We start from the raw sequence: 21506 nt of genomic DNA, 5'->3' as shown, positions 1-21506 counted from the left end.
ATACTTTTTAATCCCAAAGGAAATTACAATGTCACAGAAGCATTACAAGTGCACAGATATACAAATACATAATAATAGAAGAGAGGTAAGAAAGAATAAAAAATGTTAGCTCAAACAGTCTTACAGGAGGGGATTATCACTTCCCTGGCTATAGGTTGACTCATTATAGAGCCTAATGGCTGAGAGTAAGAATGACCTCATATGGTGCTCTTTGGGGCAGCGCAGTTGTCTTAGTCTATTACTAAAAGTGTTCCTCTGTTCAGCCAAGGTGGCATGCAGAGGGTGAGAAACACTGTCCAGAATTGCCAGGATCTTCCATAGGGTCCTTTGTTCTACCAAAGTCTCCACTGTGTCTGCTTTACTCCTATAACAGAGCCACCCCTTCTAATCAGTTTATTGAGCCTGTTGGCATCACTCATGTTGATGCCATTGCCCCAGCACACCACCAGATAGAAGATTGTACTGGCGACAACAGACTGGTAGAACGTGTGAAGGAGAGGCCTGCATACTCCAAAGGACCTGTATCTTCAGGAAGTAGAGATGACTCTGGCGCTTCTTGCCCACAGTCTCTGTGTTAGTACTTCACTCAAGTCTGTCATCCAGGTGCACCCCCAGGTACTTATAGGTCCTCATCACATCCATATCCTCACCGCTAATAATAACAGGGAGCAGTGCAGGCTTAGTCTTCCTAAAATCCGTCACCATCCTTTGTCTTATTGATAATGAACTGCAGATGATTCAGATTGCACTATTTGACAAAGTACTCTTCCAAGGCTCTGTATTCATCCTCCTGTCCTCCCTTTATACACCCAACTATTGCTGAGTCATCATAGGCAGCAGAGCTTTAAATTGATGGGGGAAGTTTAAAGAAGATGTGTGGAGTAAATTACTTACACAGAGACTGGTGGGTGCCTGGAATGTGCTGCCAGAGAAAATGTTAGAAGCAGGTAAGTTAGATGCATTTTAAAAAACTGATAGATAGACACCTGAATATGCAGGGTATAGAGGGATGTGGTTCATGTGCAGGCAGCAGTTTGTTTAATTTGGTATCATGATCCACATAGACATTGTGGGCGAAAGGGCCTGTTTCTCTGCGGTATTGTTCTATGTTCTGAACCAACCGATCAACTCTTTTGCACTTCCTTTGGAAGCAAGAGCTGTCCCTGTTTGCAGTTTGGAGCTGTAGCACTTGGGACGGGATCAAGCCTGCTCACAAAGGCTCCATTCAGCCGGCGACTCAAGAGCAATGATTTCAGAGCACAGCTGCCAGCCAAATGGAGCAGCTCTCTCATTTCATGGTACAGGGAGCAGGGACATTCAGTCCGCACACTTGCTGAAAATAATAGCTTCTATTCCCCTAGAAAACCCAGAATGTTCGCGCCATCAGTCTCCTGACGGAAACACTCTCTAAGACGGAAACTGTGCACCTCGCTGGCTCCCATTGTTGTCGGGAGAGGTCCCATTATATCAGTGACTAGGCAGGAGGGATACATACTGCTGGCCTTGTTCTGCTCTACTATGAGTGGAGTAACCCCTGAGCTGCCAGTTCTCTCCCACAACATACCTCACTGTACTGGTGAGCTTTGATTTGATGAGCTACCCATCACCCCAATATCCGACCATCTCCATCCCACCCATCACCCCAACATCCGATCCTCCACACCACCCATCACCCATACAACCCATCCCCCACACCACCCATCATCCAAACATCCCATCTTCCTTTCCAACTGTCACCCCAATATCTGTCCATCTCCATCCCACCCATCACCCCAACATCCCATCTTCCTTTCCAACCGTCACCCCAATATCTGTCCATCTCCATCCCACCCATCACCCCAACATCCCATCCTCCACACCACCCATCACCCCAACATCCCATCCTCCACACCACCTATCACCCAAAAAACCATCCTCCACACCACTCATCACCCAAGCATCCCATCTTCCTTTCCAACCGTCACCCCAATATCTGACCATCTCCATCCCACCCATCACCCCAACAACCCATCCTCCACACCACCCATCACCCCAACATCCCACCACCTCCATCCCACTGCCAGAAAACCAATCTGTAATTCCTACACGTGGGGTAGGGGATTTTCCTCACCATGGACATGCTCTCACTGTCTACTTGTGGGAGTAGAAGCATCAGCACCTAGAGTGAGGAGTGGAAGGACGTAGCTATCGACTGGCAGTCTGGCTTTCCTTCCTGCTCATCACTCGACAGATGGGAACTGGATCAGCACAAGCAGAAAATCGGGGGAGATGGGAGTAAAAGTCCCACAACATCAGAGCAGCACTTCATGAAGGAGACCTGATTAAACTGGTCAGTGGGATTCAGAGGGAAACTCTCCTGGGGTTGGAGTGTACTTAAGAGAGAAGTTAAGAGGGCAAAAAGAGGATATGAAAAGGATCTGGCAAGCAAGGAGAATCAAAATCCTAAGAGAGTCGCTAGGTGTATGATGAGTAAAAAGTATTAAAAGAGTAAAAAGGAGAGGATACATCCCCTTAAAGATCAGCATCACTGTCGGTTTTTATTTTTTGTTATCTTAGCGATGCAGCGCAGAGTAGGCCCTTCCGTCTCCCCAGCAAACCCCAACAAACCCAACCTAATAACAGGACAACTTACAATGACCAATTAACCCACCGAGCAGGTCTTTGGCTACTGTGGGAGGAAACAGCAGCACCCAGGGAGAACCGACACATTCCACAGGGGGAGCACACAGGGACTTCTCACAGAGGATGCTGGAATTTAACTCCGGAACACATGAAGCTGTCATAGCATCATGCTAACCGCTACGCTACTGTTTGTGGAACTAAAGACAATGGGTGAGAATCTTAACCAATATTTCCCTTCAGATTTAACTATGGAGAAAGTGATGGAAGCTAAGGAAATGGGGCAAATGAGTGGTGTTGCCTTAGACCACATACAAATTATTAGGGAGGAGGTAATAGAGGCCTTAAAGTGCATTAAGACCATAAAACCATAAGACATAGGAGCAAAAATTAGGCCATTTAGCTAATCAGATCTACACAGCCATTCAATCATAGCTGATTTATTTTCTCTCAATGCCATTCTTCTGCGTTTGACTTTTTAATGCCCTTCCTAATCAAGAACCCAAACTCCACTTTAAATATACCCAATGACTTGGGCTCCATAGCCATCCGTGGCAATGAATTTCACAGATTCACCACCCTCTGGCTAAAGAAATGCCTCCCCATCTTTGTCTAAAGGGATTTCCTTGTATTTTGAGCTTGTTCCTTCTGGTCCTAGACTCCCCCATTATAGGAAACATCCTCACCATATCCACGCTATCTAGTCCTTTCAATAAGCAATAGGTTTCATTGATATTCACCCCCACCATTCTTATAAACCCCAGTGGGTACAGGCCCAGAGCCATCAAACAGTCATATATTAACCCTTTCATTCCCAGGATTATTCTCATGAACCACATCTGCACCTTCTCCAATGCCAGTACATCATTTCTCAGATAAGGGCCCCAAGCCTGCTTACTATACTCCAAGTGCAGTCTGACCAGTGCCCCAGTGTTACATTCTTGCTTTTATATTCTAGTCCTCTTGAAACATCGCATTTGCCCTCCCTACCATCAACATAACCTGCAAGTTAATCTTTAGGGAATCCTGCATGAGGACTCCCAAGTCCCTTTGCACATCCAATTTCTCAATTTCTCGCAATTTGGAAAATAGTCTGTCTTTCATCCTTCTACCAAACTGCATGACCATATGCTTCTCTGCACTATTTTCCATCTTCCCATTCTCTTAATCTGTCTGGGTCCTTCTGCATACTTCCTGTTTCCTCAACACGACCTGCCCTTCAAACTATCTTTGTCCCCAAATTTGGCCATAAAACTATCAATTCTGTCATCCAAATAATTGACATATAATGTGAAAAGAAGCGGTCTGATAGTCACCAACAGCCAACCAGAAAATGCCCCCTCTATACCCGCTCTTTGCCTCCTGCCAGTCAGCCAATCTTCTGTCCATGCTCGTATGGACTCTGATCTCATTTTTATAAATGACCTGGATGAGGAAGTGGAGGGATGGGTTAGTAAATTTGCTGATAACACAAAGGTTGGGGGTGTTGTGGATAGTGTGGAGGGCTGTCAGAAGTTACAGCGGGACACCGATAGGATGCAAAACTGAGCTGAGAAGTGGCAGATGAGTTCAACCTAGATAAGTGTGAGGTGGTTCATTTTGGTAGGTCAAATATGATGGCAGAATATGGTAAGACTCTTGGCAGTGTGGAGGATCAGAGGGATCTTGGGGTCCAAGTCCATAGGACACTCAAAGCTGCTGCATAGGTTTACTCTGTGCATAAGAAAGCATACGGTGCATTGGCCTTCATCAACCGTAGGATTGAGTTTAAGAGCCGAAAGGTAATGTTACAGCTATATAGGACCCTGGTCAGATCCCACTTGGAGTACTGTGCTCAGTTCTGGTCACCTCACTACAGGACGGATGTGGAAACTATAGAAAGGGTGCAGGGGAGATTTACAAGGATGTTGCCTGGATTGGGGGGCATGCCTTATGAGAACAGGTTGAGTGAACTCAATCTTTTCTCCTTGGACCTGATATAGGTGTATAACATGATGAAAGGCATTGATCGTGTGGATAGTCAGAAGCTTTTTCCCAGGGCTGAAATCGCTAACACGAGAGGGCACAGTTTTAAGGTGCTTGGAAGTAGGTACAGAAAAGATGTCAGAGGTAAGATTTTTATGCAGAGAGTGGTGAGTGCATGGAATGGGCTGCCAGCGATGGTGGTGGAGGCGGATATGATAGGGTCTTTTAAGAGACTCCTGGATAGGTACATAGAGCTTAGAAAAATAGAGGGCAATTGATAACCTTGGGTAATTTCTAAAGTAAGGACTGTACTTGTTCGGCACAGCATTGTGGGCAGAAGGGTCTGTATTGTGCTGTAGGTTTTCTATGTTTCTATTTCATTTATCAGCCTCATATGTAGCATCATGTCAAAGGGCCTCTGAAAGTCCATGTAAATAACAGAGTGACATTTGCTATTTTCCAATATTCCATCATCTTTCCAGAATCTAGTGATATTTTGAAAGCTTGCTACGAATGCCTCCACAATCTCTTCAGCTACCTCTTTCAGAATATTGAAGTGTAATTCATCTGGTCCAGGTAACTTATTTATGCTCAGACCTTTCAGCTTCCCTAGCACCTTCTCCTCAGTAATAGCAATGACACTTATTTCTGCTCCCTGAAGGAATTTCTGGCAAACTGCTGGTGTTTTCCACAGTGAAGACTGATGCAAAATACTTATTGACTTCTTCTAACATTTCTTTCTCCCCCATTACTACCTCAGCAGTGTCATTTTCCAGCGGTCTGACATTCACTCTTTACCTTCTATACTGTCTTTGATTTCCCTTCTCAGCCATGGTTGTCTCATCGTCCCTCTAGAACACTTCTTCTTTGGGATGAACCAATCTTGTGTCTTCCGAATTGCTCCCAGAAACTCCAGCCATTGCTGTTCTGAAATCAACTTTGGCCAGCTTCTCTCTCTTGCCTCTATAATTCCCTTTACCCCACTGTAATACTGATACATCTGACTTTATCTTCTCCCTCTCAAACTGCAGGGTGAATCCTATTGTATTATGATCTCTGTCTCCTAAGGGTTCCTTTACCTTAAGTTCCCCGATCAAATCTGGTCATGACACAACTCCCAATGCAGAATTCTCTTTTCCCTAGTGGGCTCAACCACAAGCTGCTCTAAAAAGCCATCATGTAGGCATTCAATAAATTATTCCACTTAATAGCTGGCACCTATCTGAATTTCCTAATCTACCTACATATTGAAACCCCCATGTCCATTGTAACATTGAATAGTTTACATGCCTTTTCCATCTCCTGTTGTAATTTGTACCCTACATCCTGACTACTGTTTAGAGGCCTGTAACTCCTATCAGTGTCTTTTAACCTTTGCAGTTTAACTCTGCCCACAAGAAGTCTACATTATCCAATTCTATGTAATTTTTTCTAACAGAGCCACCCTAGTCCCTCTACCCACCTGCCTATCCTTTCTATATGATGTTATCCTTGGATGTTAAGTTCCCAATTGTATCTTTTTTTAGTCACGACTCAGTCATACCTGCCAATTTCTAACACTGCCACAAGATCTCCTAGCTTATTCCACATACAGGATGCATTCAAATAATATACCATCATTCCTATATTCATCACCCTTTTCGATTTTGTCTCTATGTTACTAGAAGTTGAATTCTTATCCCTTTCTAAGCTTTGTGTCTTTGTATTTATTCTGGAGACATCTGGTTTAAGATGACGCTGGTGAATCTCAGCAGCTCCTAGCTGGTGGCCAGTGAAACAAGGGAAACAACTAAATAAACACTCAGTTCCCACTTAACACTGAGAATGCGTTCCTCGGAGGTGGACCGCTATGTAAATCAGCACTCTGAGGGGTCATTTTAACATTATGTAAATGGACATGTGTGCCTGATAAAAATCATTGCCAAGATATATATTATTTTATGTATACACAGTGATTCGTGGAGTAACAAATACGTAGATAGGCCTAACCTGTACATTAGTGGAGCAGCAACACATCACAGCAAGTGATGGTGGTTATTTCTTAGAGGAGGGATCAGGCTGGGGTCCTCCTCGAACTCCAGCTTCTTCTTCAAGAAGGCATCGAGAGTTGACTGCCTTTTCTTAAGTTTCCTCTTATGAAGCTGTTCTCAGTAGCAGGAAATCATGTCAAGAACATCTCTCTTTGCCTATTGCTTCACTTCTAGTCAGGGTCATTATCGATGAACTGTTCCATGATTTGTGTGATCGTGGTGATGCTAGTTCTGAGGAATTTTGTGATGAGATTTCTTGCTGACGTTTCCTCTTCTCCAACTGTGTCCTCAGATTCACCAAGGAAGTGTTGCTTTGCCAATTCTTGAAGCTCTTTGTTACTAAGGCTCTCACCACAAGAATGCAGTAACTCTTCAACATTGTCTTCATTAACCACCTCTAATCCCACTTCATCGGCCAGTTCAATGGTGCTTTGGATGACTGTTTCCACCTGAAATCCTAGGATGTTGTTGCATGCTTCTAGCCATAGTTTCTTCCACACTCCATTCATGCTGTTTGAAGTTACTTCATCTCAGGCTGCTTTGATATTGTCTACAGCTTTCATGATGTTATGGTTTTTCAAAATTGCCTGATGGATTGCTTGCCTTGACCTTTTTATTTCCTCTACAAGTTGTTTGAATGTGCGACAATAGTAGTAGTATTAAATTTTGATATTACTCCTTGACTCATTGGTTGGAGTTGGGTGGACGGTAAATCACTTCTACAGGAATGTAGGTCCGAAGGGTGCTGAGATTCTCAGGATGGCCTGGGGCATTATCAAGCATCAATAATGCTTTAGGTTCAAGGTCACGTTCCTCACAATACCACTTCACTGCTGGACAAAAATGTGAAACAAACCAATTTTGGAAAACATCAATCGTCACCCAGGCTTTCTTGTTTCATTTCCTAATCACTGGTAGACTTGACTTACAAATGCTTTTCATTGCTCGTGGTGTTTCGGAATGATATACATAGGTTTTAACTTGAAGTCACCTTTAGCATTTCCTCCTTTGCAACCTTGAACGCAGATGCATGTTTCTCTTCTTGGGAGATGGAAGTACAAGAAAGCATTCTTTTCCAAAAGAGGCCTGCTTCATCCATGTGGAAGACAAGCTCATCCTTTTCGATTGTGGTCTTGAGTGTTGCAGGAAAATCCTGGGCTGCCTTGCTGTCTGCACTAGCCACTTCACCTGAGATACGTATACTGTGGAGGTTCCTGTGCTGCTTAACTCTAGTAAACCAACCTCTGCTGGCTATGAACGTTACCAACGTTTCTTCTTCTTGAATATGATTGAAGATGCTTCTTGTCTTTTCCATTATTATCAGCTGGCTTATGGGCATGTTTCATTGTGTTTGGTCATCCACCCAGATATATATAGTCTATTTTTTATTTTTTCAAGCAACTGGCTCCTTGAACAAGTCACCTTTATTGATGGTAACTTTGAGATCATTGTTGCAGAAGCTTTTATCTTGTTTGCAGTTGTTATAATTGTTCTGATCGTCGATGTAGCCAATTTCAAACAGGTGCCAACATCAACCTTCCAAACGCAGTATCACTTGCAGTTTCCTATCCACGTTAATGCTTTTCCTAGACATCTTGGTGGAAGTTGCAGGCTGGTTTCCAGACATTCTGCATAAAAGAAAAAGGAATAAATTGGCGTGAGAGCAAGAATGTTTACACGCGCGGGGGAGGCAGAGCATGAATTTATATGTGATTGGCTGTGAGTGTATCAAAGCGTATGTAAAGTGCTCTCATAGGCTGATTGAATGTTTACTGTAACGGTGGGCGCTCTTGAGAAGTTTTAAGTGTTGCTGAGAATGAATTTTTGGCATTTTTTTAAAATTTCAATAAAGAATTGAATAACCATGGTGTAACAAATCAACACTATGCGGGGTAGTGTTATACGGGGTCTGAGTGTACTTTGTTAATTACTCTTTTTCTGGCAAACAATAATCAGAAAAAATCATCTGTAATTTCCTTTTGAACTTGGAGGCAATTCAATGTAGCAGAACCAAGGCAAGGTGAGGCAGCAGGCCCATTGCCAAGGGCAAGGAAGACCCGAGGTTCAAATTAAGTTCTGGGCTAAAATAGGAAGGGTTAGACACAGGCTGAATCGAGGTGGCAGAGTCCAGGTCCCGGAGTGTATCGAAACAACTGAACCCGGTTTCTGGATGAAGACTGGGCCAAACTGGAAAAGTCAGATTGTCAGCACTCAAGGCAAGGAATGGGCCAGTTCAACTCATTGCTGCATTCTGTGCTGAACTAAGGATCTGCAGACAGACTCTCTTTGTGGACTATTCAGAACACTATTTGCTTGCATCTATTGCTTGCACGATTTTTTTTTTTCTCTGCACATTGGCAGTTTGACTCTTTTTTTAATGTGTTCTTTTGAGTTTCATTGTTTTATGGCTGCCTGTTAGGAGATGAATCTCAAGGTTGTATAATGCATACATACTTAAATAATAAATGCACTTTGAACTTTGAACCTCTCCTTCCCTGTTACCTTATCCTCACTTTTACAAGTTGTTGAACCCGTTAAGTGGGATAAACCATCAGGGTCTCACCTGCTACATACTCTTCAGAGTATTCCTTTGGCATTCATAATGTCTAATCAAAAAGAACGAAGTTGGACAATCCCGCTGAGAGTTTTCCTCAGCAGAGTGGTCCCGAAGAATTGGTCTGTACCTCCCCTCCATGCCCTCACCATCATTTACCCCTCCCCTCAACATCTAAAGTCACCCCCCCCACCACCTCCCTTCCTCTCCCCTCCTTTACCCCTTTCCTCTCCCTAACCTCCCCTATCACATCTCCCACCCTTGCCTATCGCCTATCTTCCCCCCCGCCGGAGAGATTCACAAGTACACAACAACACAGTGCTGGCAGAGAACCAGCCGCTGTTGCCGAGACTGATGGCTGTGTCCAGCTGCTCACTTAGCCCATATCACTGTGCCTGTCCCGTGCTTATGCAACCCTTCTCACATGCACCCAGAATGCGGCACTTACGTAACACTTGTTTGTGAGACTCCGTGCTGGGACAACACAAACAAACTGGACTGAATTAGAAGCTTGTGTTCCAGCCTGACATGGAACATGGTTCAGGACACTCTGCTCTCTGTACCCACGCCTGAGTCAGACAACAGGGTCTCAAAGCAACGAGGGCAACAAACTGTCAGCCCAGGAGCCCAAGGAGGGTGGCTCTCCACAAACCAGCACACCCCTTCCCCTTACACTGCATCACATCCCACCACTCTCTACATATACAGTCTTCACCTCTCTTTCAAACCAAACCTCACCTTTACTCATTATATCTTCCCACCTTCATTCTACAGCCAGTACCCTCACATCAAATAATCCCCCAACCATTTCCTCATCAAATTCCCTTCACCTACAGAAATGTCCTCACTTCTGCCAAGTCCTGGCTTGGAATTTCTCTCTGACTCAGGACTCCTGCTGCAGGATTTTGGCTTGAAGTGTCAACAATTCTTTTCCTTCTGCAGATGTTGTTTGACCTGTTGAGTTCCTCAAGCAGCTTGTTTGTTGCTGCAGTATGTAAGTTGAGCTAAACAGCTGGAGTTATGCTACAATCTGAGATGGCGCCAATACACGGAGACTCTTTGCGTACAACTCCGAAGGGAATCATCAAATATTCCCATTTAGGACTACTACAGCTGAAATCCACAGTCTCACAGCCAATGTAAGCAGCATTGTTTTAAGGCATTTAAAAAATCTATCAATCTTCAAAACTGGCAGAATCCAGACTGCAGACTCAGATTGCAAGTGGAGTTCCCCTTTAAGAAAAAGGAAACTAGGAAAACAGGCTAGTCTGTAAGCAAGATTGAAATGCAGAGCCCTTATACACCACCACCCCCCCCCCCACCCCACACACACACCTGACTACCCTGCTGCCAAATGTACAGTCTCTGGAAAGTAAAATCAAAGACCTCAGAGCAAGACTGCACTACCAGAGGGACATCTGGGACTGCTGTGTACTTTGCTTCACAGAAACAAGCTCACCCCCACTATTTCGGACAGAGTTCACCATCCACCACAAAAAAAGGACAGCTGAGTCTTTTAAAGGTAGAGGAGGCAGAGTATTGTTCCATGATTAACTTGTCATAGAACACAAATGTGACAGTTCTGTCTCAGTCCAGCACACCTGACCTGGAACATCTAGTGGTCAAATGTCATCCATTTTATCTGCCAAGGTAGCTTTCCACCATCATCCTGGTAGCAGGGTACATTCCATCTCGGGTCAGAGTCAGGCAGGCACTGGAGGAGCTCAATTCCGTGTCCAGCATTCACAAACAGCACACCCTTTTGCTTTCCCTAGAATTATGGGGGATTGCAACCAGGCCAGCCTGGAGAAGTCTCTGACCAACACCACCTATGTATCTTCACAAACATATCAGACATACCCAAACCAAAGGCTGTGGATGTACCAGGAGATTCATAGTCTACTAAGAGTTAGCTCCGTGGGTTTTAAGACCACTGATCCAGAACTATACAAGACGTCCAGGTATGAGCTACGGAAGGCATTTTAAGAACAAAAAATCAATTCAGATTGAAGCTAGAGATGGAATCGGATACATGCCAGCTCTGGCAGGGTTTTCAGGCTATTACTTCCAACAAAGTGAAACCTAACATCATGATAGCTGTCATACTTCAGTCCCAGGTGAGCTCAAAGCCTTTTATTCTTGCTTTAAAAGGAAGAATAAAACTACACCCGTTTGAATCCCTGCAGCCTCCAGTCACCCTGTGATCTCTGCCTCGGAGGCCAAAGTCTGAATGTCTTCCCAAAGGGTGAACCCTTGCAAGGTGTCAAACCCTGATGGTAGGGCTCTGACAACCTGTGCCAACCATCTGGCAAATGCGTTCAAGGACATCTTCAAACTCTCACTGCTGCAGTTGGACGTTCCCACCTGCTTCAAAAGGGTAACTATCATACCAGTGCCTAAGAAGAGCAAGATGAGCTGCCTCAATGATTATCTCCCAGTTGCACTCACACTAAGTGCTTTGAGAGGCTGGTCATGGCCAGAATCAGCTTGTGACTGAGCAAGGTCCTGGGCTCGCCGCTATTTGCCTATCACCACAACAGGGCTACAGCAGATGCAATCCTGTCAGATTGCCGGCAGGTGGTAAGAGTGGGCTCCCTCACCTCTGCCCCTCTGACTCTCAACACTCTGTGTCTTAAGCCCCCTCCTTTACTCTCTATATACCCAAGACTGTGTCACCACCCACAGCTCCAATCTGCTAATTGGCTGACGATACTACACTGATTGGCCTAATCTCAAATAATAATGACGCACCCAACAGAGAAGAAGTCATCACCCTGACACAGTGATGTCAAGAAAACAACCTCTCCCTCAACGTCACAAAAATAAAAGGAGCTGGTTGTGGACTACAGGAGGAATGGAGACAGGCTAGCCCCTATTGACATCAATGGATCTGGGGTTAAGAGGGTGAACAGCTTTAAGTTCCTCTGCATAAACATCACCGAGGATCTCACATGGTCTGCACATACCGGCTGTATAGTGAAAAAAGCACAGCAGCGCCTCTTTCACCTCAGACAGTCGAAGAAGTTTGGTATGGCCCCCCAAAATGTAAGAACATTCTATAGGGGCACGATTGAGAGCATCCTAAGTGGCTACATCACTGCCTGGTATGGGAACTGTACTTCCCTCAATCACAGGACTCTGCAGAGAGTGGTGCAGACAGCCCAGCGCATCTGTAGTTGTGAATGTTTACGAAGACAGGTGTGTAAAAAGGGCCTGAAGGATCACTGGAGACCTGAGTCACCCCAACCACAAACTGTTCCAGCTGCTGCCATCTGGGAAATAGTGCCACAGCATAAAAGCCATAAACAACAGGATCCGGGATAGCTTCTTCCACCAGGTTATCAGACTGAATAATTCACGCTGCCGCAACTGTATTTCTATGCTATATTGACTATCCTGTGTTACATAATGTTTATACTATAAATTACTATAATTGCACATTTGAACAGAGACATAATGTAAAGATTTTTAGTCTTCATGTATATGAAGGATGTAAGTAATAAAGTCAATTCAATTCAGTTCAATCTCATTGGCTCTCCACCTGGCCTTGGATCACCTGGACAAACAGCAACACCTGCGCCAGGCTGCTGTTTATTGATTACAGCTCAGCATTCAAAACCATCATACCCCGAGTATTAATCAACAAAGTTCAAAACCTGGGCCTTTGTGCCTCCCTCAGCAACTGGATCCTTGACTTCCTCACCAGGAGACCACATCTGTGTGGATTGGAAATACATCTCCACCTTACTGATAATCAACACTGGCTCACTGCAAAGTTGTGTGCATAGCCCACTGCTCCATTCTCTCTACATCTATGACTGAGTGCCTTGGCACAACTCAAGTGTCATCTATAAATTTGCCAATGACACAACCATTGTTGGCAGAATTTCAGAAGGCATCGAGGAAGTGTACAGTAGCTGATTAAGTCGTTTCACAACAATCACCTCACACTCAACATCAATAAAACCGAAGAATTGATTGAGGACTTCAGGAAGGGGAAGTCGAGGGAACACACACCAGTCCTCATTGAGAGATCAGTAGTGGAAAGGGTGAGCAGCTTCAAGTTCCTGGGTGTTGACCTCTGTGAAGGTCTATCATATTGATCCAATCACAAAGGATGGATGACTTCATTAGGAACTTGAGGAGATTTGGTACACTGTATCACAAAAGACTAATGCAAATTTCTATGGAAATATCATGGAGAGAATTCTAACTGGTCTTGTATGGCAGGGCCATTGCACAGGATTGGAAAAAGCTGCAGGAAATTGCAAACTCAGCCAGCTCCATCGTGGGCACCAGCCTCCTCAGTATTGAGGACACCTACATAAGGTGATGCCTCAAAAAGAGGGCACCCATCATTTAGGACCCCCATTATCCAGGTTATGCCCTCTTCTCATTGCTACCATCAAAGAGGAGGAACAGGAGCCTGAAGACACACACTCAATGTTACAGGAACAGCTGTTCTTCCCCTCTCCCATCAGATTTCTGAACAGAAAATGCACCCATGTACACTAGCTCTATATATTTTTTCTTTTTTTTGCTCTCTTTTTTGCACTACTTATTTGATTTAGATTTTTAGATATATATTTCTTATTGTAATTTATAGTTTTTTTATTATGTATTGCAATGTATTGCTGCCGCATAGCAGCAAATTTCACAGTGTATATCAGTGATATTAGCCTGACCTATTTCTGATTCTGAGTCACCATACTCCAAGAAGAACGTGATAGCATTATAATGGTCTCCCATTACAGGAAGGATGTGGAGCCTTTGGAAAGGGTGCAGAAGAGCTTCACCAGATGTAGCCTGAATAAGAGGCTATATAGAGAGACTGGACAGACTTTAGTTGTTTTTTTCTGTAACGTGGGAGGCTGATAGAAGTTTATAAGATTATGAGATGCACAGGTTGGTGGACAGTCAAAATGTTTTTCCAGGGTTGAAATGTCAAATAGTAGAAGGTATAGCTTTAACGTTAGAGAGGTAAGGTTTTAACGGAGATGTGTGCGATATGTTTTTTAACACAGAGAATGGTGGGTGCCTGGAACAGGCTACTAGCAGTGGTGGTGGAAGCAGATACAATGGAGGTGTTTAAGAGGCTGTTAGATGGGCACATGAAAATGCAAGGATATGGATTATGTACAGGCAGAAGGGAATTAGTTTAATTTGGCATTAAGTTCAGCTCAGACGTGGTTGGCTGAAGAGCTTGTTCCTGTGCTGTACTTTATTCACTTATGGAACGTTGATGTTACCAGCAACTCCAGCATTTATTGTGCATTCCTCATTGCTAATAGATGGTGGGGGGGGGGGGGGGGGAATGATGAGTGAGCACATATTGGCTAAACTGTGAAAAACCGGGCAAAATGATGACCACCTGTTGGCCAAACTGGGGAAGGAGGACAGATTCCCTCCCAAGGAGCTCTGGTGAAGTTGGGGGGGTTTTACAACCATCCTGTTCAAGGATGATATCACAGAGTAGCTTCCTTTCTGTTTATCTGAACCTCCCAGGTAGTGGTGGGACTGGATCAGTGCTCCAAAGCTCTGACTGCCACTCCATTCACAACAACTGCACGTCCCTGTATCCTGACCTGACAATTTAAGCTGCACAGGTATAGGGTGCAGGGTAAACTGCTCACATGTTCCACAGCCAGGGCATCCTCAGGGCCGCTGATGCAGCAACGCAGGCCACGGCAAACTTCAAGACCACAAGAAACTGCAAAGAGTTGTAAATATGGCTCAGCCCATCATGGAAAGCAATCTCCTATCCATGGATCCTGTCTACAATTCTCATTGGCTTGGGAAAGCAGCCAGCAAAATCAAAGACCACTCCCACTCCAAATATTCTCCCGTCTCCTGTTGGACAGAAGATACAAACTCCTGAAAGCCTGTTCCAACAGGCTCAAGGACAGCTTCTATCCTTCTATTATAAGAATATTGATCGGTCCTCTTGTACCATAAAATGGACTCTTACTGTCTACCTGCTCTGTAACTGGAAAACTACATTCTGTATTCTGCTATTGTTTTCCCTTGTACTATCTCATTGTACCTGATGTGATGATCCTGTATGGATGCATTCAAAATAAAGCTTTTCATTCTACTTTGGCCATGTGATAATAATACTAATTCCCGGAAGAGCAGTGTGCCACACACACTGAGGCTATTCTGATTCGCCTGCAGTGATTTACTGAGATTCAAGATCCAAGACTGTTTAATGCCATTTCCCATACACAAGTGTAAAGGAGAATGAAAAAAATTATTATTCCAGATCTGATACAGCACAAAATACAACAAAAAGATATAGAACACTATAATAATAAAATAAACACAATAAATATAAATACATGAGATAGTTTGTATACAGTATGTCCATAAAATGATGCTAGGTGCTATATGATGCTAGGTGAGAGTGTGGAATGAGCTGCCAGATGAAATAGTAAATGTGGGCTCACTTTTGACATTTAAGAAAAACTTGGACAGGTATATGGATGAGAGGGGTTTGGAGGGATATGGTCCAGGTGCAGGTCAGTGGGACTAGGCAGAAAAATGGTTCAGCAGAGCCAAGAAGGGCCAAAACGCCTGTTTCTGTGCTGTAATGTTCTATGGTCCTGACTAGGTGACTGATAGGAAATAACACAGTTTAGTGGAGTTAATGGGTGGAGGTTTGATCAGTCTTACTGCTTGGGGAAAGTAACTTTCCAAGCCAAAATGACAACTATTTATTCATTTCCAGAGATGCTGCCTAACCTGCTGAGCTCCTCTGGCATTTTGTGTCTATTGCTTTGAATTTCCAGCACCTGCAGAATTTCTTACATTTGTGTTTTTGAGGCTAGTGGACTTGGCGTAAATGCTAAATAGCCTCCTCCCTGATTGGAGTGGGACAAACCGTGCATCAGCAAGGTGGGTTGGATCCTTTATGAAGTTACAAACCCTTTTCCAACACTTTTCTGTATATATATATATATATACACACACACACACAGTGGCATGCAAAAGTTTGGGCACAGCTGGTCAAAATTTCTGTTACTGTGAATAGTTAAGTGAGTAGAAGATGAACTGATCTCCAAAAGTCATAAAGTTAAAGATGAAACATTCTTTTCAACATTTTAAGAAAGATTAGTGTATTATTTTTGTTTTGTACAATTTTAGAGTGGAAAAAAAGGAAAGGAGCACCATGCAAAAGTTTGGGCACCCCAAGAGATTTGAGCTCTCAGATAACTTTTACCAAGGTCTCAGACCTTAATTAGTTTGTTAGACAATAGACAATAGGTGCAGAAGTAGACCATTCGGCCCTTTGAGCCTGCACCGCCATTTTGAGATCATGGCTGATCAATTCCTATCAATACCCGGTTCCTTGTCCCCATATCCCTTGATTCCCCTATCCATAAGATACCTATCTAGCTCACGGCTTGTTCACAGTCATCGTTAGGAAAGGCCAGATGATGCAAATTTCAAATCTTTATAAATACCCTGACTCCTCAAACCTCGTCTCAACAATCAGCAGCTGCCTACAACTCTGAAAATTAAAATAAAGCAGGAGAAGGCTATAAGAAGATAGCAAAGTGTTTTCAGGTAGCCGTTTCCCCAGTTTGTAATGTAATTAAGAAATGGCCGTTAACAGGAACAGTGGAGGTCAAGTTAAGGTCTGGAAGACCAAGAAAACTTTCCGAGAGAACTGTTTGTAGGATTGCTAGAAAGGCAAATCAAAACCCCCGCATGACTGCAAAAGACCTTCCGGAAGATTTAGCAGACTCAGGAGTGGTGGTGCACTGTTCTACTGTGCAACGACACCTGCATGAATGTGACCTTCATGGAAGAGTCATCAGACGAAAACCTTTCCGATGTCCTCACCACAAAATTCAGCATCAGATGTTTGCAAAGAAACATCTAAACAAGCCTGATTCATTTTGGAAACAAGTCCTATGAACTGATGAAGTTAAAATAGAACTTTTTGGCCGCAATGAGCAAAGGTATGTTTGGAGAAAAAAGGGTGCAGAATTTCATGAAAAGCAGCACAGAGGTGGATCAATCATGCATTGGGTTTGTGTTGCAGCCAGTGGCATGGGGAACATTTCACTGGTAGAGGTAAGAATGAATTCAATTAAATACCAGCAAATTCTAGAAGCAAACATCACAGTGTCGTAAAAAAAGCTGAAGATGAAAAGAAGATGGCTTCTACAACAGGATAATGATCCTAAACACACATCAAAATCCAAGTGCAAGCTGGATGCTTTGCCATGGCCCTCACAGACCCCTGACCTAAACATCATCGAAAATCTGTGGATAGACCTCAAAAGAGCAGTGCACGCAAGATGGCCCAAGAATCTCTCAGAACTAGAAGCCTTTTGCAAGGAAGAATTGGCAAAAATCACCCAAACAAGAATTGAAAGACTCTTAGCTGGCTACAGAAAGCGTTTACAAGCTGTGATACTTGCCTAAGGGGGTGTTACTAAATGCTGACCATGCAGGGAGCCCAAACTTTTGCTTCTGGCCCTTTTCCTTTTTTGTTACTTTGAAACTGTAAAAGATGGAAATAAAATAATCTTGCTTAAAATATTAAAGAGATGTGTCATCTTTAACTTTATACCTTTTGGAAATCAGGCTTTCTTTTACTCGCTTAGCTATCACAGTAACAGAAATTTTGAGCTGGAGTGACTAAACTTTTGCATGCCACTGTATAGGTCCTTGATGACAGAAAGGCTGTGCCACTGATGCATTGGGTAGTTTTGACGACCCATTGAAGAGCCTTCCTGTCCACCTCAGTGCAATTTCTGTACCAAGCAGTGATACAGCTTGTCAGAATGCTGTGCCTTACAGATCCATAGCGCAATCAGATGGAGCTATTGGGAGTTCCAGCCAGTGTTACACAGCTCAAGCATCAGGAGCAGTGAGAGAGTGGTGCCTACTGATCATCACGCCCAGTGTGGTTGTGATGTGCACTCTGGTTTGTCCATGGATTCCTGAAGAAGACACTAACCTCCTGGGATTGACATCTATTTAATTCACATCCTCATTTCCACACCAGCTATCTGTCATGGCCTCCACCACTGCCAGGGATGAGGCCACAAAGAAAATAGGGGAACTGCACACCGACATGGGCAAATGGGACTAGCTTTAATAGGCATTTTGGTCAGCATGGACTAGTGAGTCAGAGGGTGGTTTCTCTGCTCTTTATCGCCATGACTCTAGTCTACAAATCAATGGCAGGATCAGAGGGCACAGCCTCTGAATAGAGGGTGTCGCTTTAGAATAGAATTAAGGAGGAATTTCTTTAGCCATCTGGAATTCATTGCCACAGATGGTTATGAAGTCATTGGGTATATTTAGAGCAGAGGTTAATAGGTTCTTGATTAATAAGGGTATCAAAGGTTATGGGGAGAAAGCAGCAGAATGGAGTTTAGAGGGATAATAAATCAGCCATGATGGAATGGTGCAGCCGCTTGATGGGCCGAATGTACTAATTCTGCTCCTGTGTCTTATGGCATGAACATTGAATTCTCCAACTTCAGGTAACCTGCACCCCCTCTGTCCCCTTTCTCGCTCTTCCTGATGTACTTGGTTCCTCCTAAATTCACCAAGCCCTCATCACCCTCATACATTCTCCTCCTCCTCCCACTCCATCAACCCATCACCCACACACTCCTCCCACTGGTTCTCCTTGCCTACTGTTCCCAATTGCTCTCTCTATTTTTATTCCATTATCCACCTTCCTCTCCTGTCAGATACTCCCACCTCCCAGCCTCTGTCATTATTCCCACTTTCCCAGCCCCCATCTGCCTACATTCCTCCTCATCTAGATCTAATTATCATGTCCAGCCCTTCCCCTTCATTTCTTTATGACGACTATCTCCCCTCTATCTTTCAGGTCAGATGGAATGTCTCACCCAAAACATCAATTGTCCATTTTCCTCCCACAGATGGTGAGGTTCTCCCCATACAGGGAGTGGCACTGATCAGGAGAGTGTGGAAGCAGGGTCCGTCATTAATAGGATCATCACTTGCAGACTAAGGAGACATTTTGGGCCGGCATACAGTTTGTGGACCAAATGGCCCTCTGTAATGACCCTGTAACTGTAGGTGAAGGTTGTGGACAAGGCAGATGCTTGCGGGCAGTAGTGAAACCAGTATCCCGAGGGAAGGGTGAGGGCTAGCTATATCCACTGTGGTGGCTATCCTGATGGTATCTTCCCACCACTGGTCACTCACCCACTCCCCAAGATGGACTTTGTTAAATCATGTGGTCTGGTAGAGCACTGGCAGTCTGTTTGCCCTGGTAACAAGCAAATTCAACACTCTCTCTCCTGCATGATGCTTCCGGGAATATAACAAAGAGGAGTTGTAACTTGAGTTTGTGTTATTAAATACTGTTCCTTTTGTGTGAAGTACAAAGCCTGGTGATATTGAAAGACCTCATTGTGTGAGCTCTGCATTAGGCTCAATGTGGAATGACTGTGATGATGTTGCCAAATATGAAGAAACAAACTGTTTACTTGGAAAGTATAATTCAGCAATTTCTAAAGACTGTAACGTAAGACATTGAACTAACAGCAATTTTAACACAATGTTATTTTACTGTTTAAGTATGTAATGAGTCATTTACTCACCCCAATCATCATCTTGTTTAATGACCCTGTTGGGTTCCAGGCAAGGTTAGTGACGCTGGATCCCACAGCAGTGAAACCTTGAGAATTGGTTAGTCTGAGTTTTGACAAATAAGTATTTGGTCTCTGCTATCACTCTGAGAGCTGATCACTGTGGACAAGGTCTGAATTTAGACTGTAAAATCTCATTAGACACCCCACCCCCTCCTATCTGTCCCTGATTTGAGTATCACCTTGTCTTCCTTTTGTGGGGATGGTGCCAGGCTAAGTCCACCCTGTTCTGGGAAATCTTTAGTGGGACAGCAGGTTACTGAGAAGCCTACCAGTTAATCGTGCAGCTCCAGTCTGTCACCTGGTGAACAGGAAACTGACACCTTGGGAAAAAGTTGATTCCAAATACTGAGGTCTGCCTGAGTGCAGTCACGTCATCTCACGCTGCAGTGGCTAACATTCCCACAGCCCCAGGGAATAAAGAGCAATTATGTGATGTTCTTGGCAACAACTCAGGACCCAACAGGATGCTGCAGCCTGTTCCAGAGTGGCTGGATGAAGACCTTTCTTCCCCTGCCCTCTTCTAATCCAGCTCTGTGGGAGACTCAGGTGAGTCTTGTACCCACTGCTGGACAGGGGACCATTCTGCCCAGCCCACCATTTCTGCTGTCCCTCTTCTACCCCATAGCTCTGCTCCTGCCCCAAAGCCTGGCAAAGCCACCTTTGGGTCAGTCCATGGCAGTGATTAGTTTAATGTATCAATGCATTTACCCTTGAAAGACTCTCAGAGCAGGGTAGATAACAGCAGGCAAACTGTTCACTTCTACAAAGGGCTAACGTTGTGGGACAGGGAGCTTGGGTACCATCAGGGCTCATCTGTAATAACTGATCCCAGCAAAATTCCAGTAAAGATATAAGGGAGGCAAATGGTTTACACAGAGAAGGGTTGATATCTTGAACGCTCTACCAGAAAGATGGCATATACAGATACAATCGCCAGTTTTAAAAGACACTTGGACAAGATTTGAATAGCTAGGCATAGACGGATATGAACAATGTGGGCAAGTGGCAATAATACGGATTGGTAAAAAGGCTAGCATGGACATGGTGGGCTAAGGGCCTATTTCTGTTCTGTACAACTCTGTGATTCTATTTCAAGGAGATCACCTCTCATTCTTCTAAATGATAGGGCAAATACAACAGAGCGGTTTAAGAGGTTCTTGGACAGACGCACGAAAGTGCAGAAAATGGAGGGATATTATGGACATTGTGAAGGCAGAAGGAAGGGATTAGCTTAATTAGGCATCTAAACACTAGTTTAATTAGTTTGGCATAACATGTTGGGCTGAAAAGCCAGTTCATGAGCTGTACTGTTATATGTTCTATAAGGCCAATCCATTTAATCTTTCCTCAGAGATGAAACACCCACTCTCAGCAAGATCACTCTAGCTCATCCATCCTGGTAGCAGGCCTTGAGACATGAGATCCAAACCTCAAAAATCTGTGAAAGCACCCCAACAAAGCTTTTCCAAACCAGCCTGTGGAAGCCAGGACATTGAGTACATTTAAGGTGAAATTTGATAGGTTCTTGATCAGTCAAGGCGTGAAAGACAAGAAGGCTAGGGAATGGGGTTAAGAGGGAAATGGATCAACCATGGGGAAATGACAGATCAGACACGATGGGCCGAATGGTCTAATTCTGCTCCTACATTTTATGGAATTAAGTTTGGAAGGCTCCAATCATCACACTTT

General features: G+C 44.0%; 1 long non-coding RNA gene across 2 annotated transcripts in view; it reads right to left on the bottom strand.

The window, feature by feature from the left end:
- LOC140737312 (uncharacterized) overlaps positions 1-7617 on the bottom strand; it is a 108935-nt gene extending 101318 nt beyond the window's left edge. For both annotated transcript variants that reach the window (XR_012101100.1, XR_012101099.1), the window contains exon 1: positions 6574-7617. This is a non-coding gene — a long non-coding RNA (uncharacterized lncRNA). The remainder of the gene's footprint in view (positions 1-6573) is intronic.
- Positions 7618-21506: the final 13889 nt, after the last annotated feature.

The sequence above is a fragment of the Hemitrygon akajei genome, chromosome 12, assembly GCF_048418815.1.
Source record: "Hemitrygon akajei chromosome 12, sHemAka1.3, whole genome shotgun sequence".
Lineage (NCBI taxonomy): Eukaryota > Metazoa > Chordata > Chondrichthyes > Myliobatiformes > Dasyatidae > Hemitrygon > Hemitrygon akajei.
The sequence above is the reverse complement of the archived record's forward strand: the minus strand, read 5'-3'. Positions and strand labels throughout refer to the sequence as shown.